Source organism: Theropithecus gelada, unplaced genomic scaffold (assembly GCF_003255815.1).
Source record: "Theropithecus gelada isolate Dixy unplaced genomic scaffold, Tgel_1.0 HiC_scaffold_9023, whole genome shotgun sequence".
Lineage (NCBI taxonomy): Eukaryota > Metazoa > Chordata > Mammalia > Primates > Cercopithecidae > Theropithecus > Theropithecus gelada.
In genome coordinates, this window is record NW_020265796.1 from 1 (window position 1) to 1,826 (window position 1,826).

The following is a 1,826-nucleotide window of genomic DNA, read 5'->3' on the forward strand; positions in this document are numbered from 1 at the left end:
TGCTCTGCCAGGTTCTGCCTACAAGGCTGCACATGGGGGACTGAGAAGACGCCCTGTCCTTCTGTCCAGTCGGAGAAGCCTCTAATTGCTTATGGGTGTCAGCTGACTGGGACCATCTTGGAGCACTCTGGCCTTCCTCCTGCTCAGGTGGTGGGGCAGGGACAGGGCAACTCACAGTGGGGCTGACTTGCCTGTTGTTCTGTTGTCTCCTGGACCATTCTGGGGAGGTTTTTCCAATAAAATGACAAACGTGGCTACAGATTCAACCCGAGATTCCCAGGAGGCCCAGAGGGGAAATGTGGAGTATGGGAGGGGTGGGGGCTGAGCCTTATCTGACTGGACATTTATGGGCTATAGGGACTGGAGGTCTGGACCCCACCTGTGCCTCACACAGAACCTGAATTGCTTCCAGCATCTGCCAGGTGCAGGGATGAAGGAAGGAAAGCTCCTGGGAGGTGTTCATGTGGGCTTTCCCACCCCTCCAGGATGCCAGCTTCCCCAGTTTCCTGTGGGTGTCAGACTTGGGAACAGCACGTTTGGCCATGAACCAGAAGCAATACACAGATACGGGGATCCAGCCCTCCTTGATCTTCCCCACCTTCCTGTCCATATGGACCTGCAGCTTGTTTTCCAAATGCTTCCTGTCTGGGTCCCTGGGTGTGGAACTTACTGATTGGTACTTCCAGGGCTTCCTGAAGTCACCGTCTGCCTCCTCCTTGTCTTTCTCCAGAACCTTCACTGAATTCCTTCCTGTGTCTTGATCCTGGCTTGGTTGTGCCTCTAGTTTGGACCCTAAGCACCTCTTCCCAGATAACCTTCCAGAGCTCCTGAGTCCTGTCTTCTGCATATCCTTCCTGCCCTTTCCTGCAAATTCAGAAGCCTGGGAGGGCAAGAGGACCCCCTGTGTGTCTTCTGCCTGACCCTGGGGCCTCCCTGGGAATTCCACCTCAGGTTGCAGAGGTCTCCAGATGGAATCTGCTGGGAGGGCCATGGGACTGCTCCTGGCACATGGCACTACTTCCTTGCCACCGGTGCTCTGGGATCTCAGTGCTGGAGGCAACCCCAGAAAGAATGGAGGCTGACTTGGGGCTCTGGAAAGCCGGCCTCTTCTGGGGAAGGTGGACAGTGGGCTGGCTCAGGACGGCCTGAGAATTTTTTAGGAGAAAGGAAAAATCCCTCTTCCACTTTGGTCACTTCTGCAAGGGCCATTCAAGATACTCCATTCCACTGGGGATGACAGACTGTGCCCTCTCATTGGATGTAGGGCAAGATGCCCCACAGAACCTGATCTGGGGTGGAAAAGAGCACGGTAGGCTTGGGACAGGGGGTGAGCAGTGGGACTGCTTCTGGATCCCAGCCAGAGGTGGGGGCTGGGACTGGGGCCAGGTTGAAGTGAACGGTTGGAGCTGGGCCATGTGTGGGGCTGGGAGTGTGCCTGGGAAAGCTGTGAGGATACCTCAACCTCAGGTTCACCTTGAAGAGAAGTGGAGGCTTTATCCAATGGTACAGAGTACACATTCTGTGAGGAAGGGTTCCTAGACACCCAGGCCGTGACCACCAGGGACTCCCTATTGAAAGAGGGGAGAAGAGGTCTCAGAAGAGCTGGCTGCATTTCCACTGTAAGTGGTCCCCCATGGACGTGGCATCAGAGACCTGCTGAGGACCGGGCAGCTGCTGTGGTTGGGTTGTCACATTCCAGAAGTGATTTAGAGTCATGATGTCCCACTCCTTCCCCAGTGATGTCATCTGCAGGTAGTCTGCCTGCCTCCTTTCTTTCTCCTGCCACATCTTCATCACTGCTCTCTTGGTGATGAGAGTTTCCAGCA

At 55.3% G+C, this 1,826-nt stretch overlaps 1 pseudogene; it reads right to left on the minus strand.

The window, feature by feature from the left end:
- Window positions 1-4: 4 nt before the first annotated feature.
- Window positions 5-1,818, minus strand: LOC112618068 (annotated as a pseudogene).
- Between the last annotated feature and the right edge of the window lie 8 nt (window positions 1,819-1,826).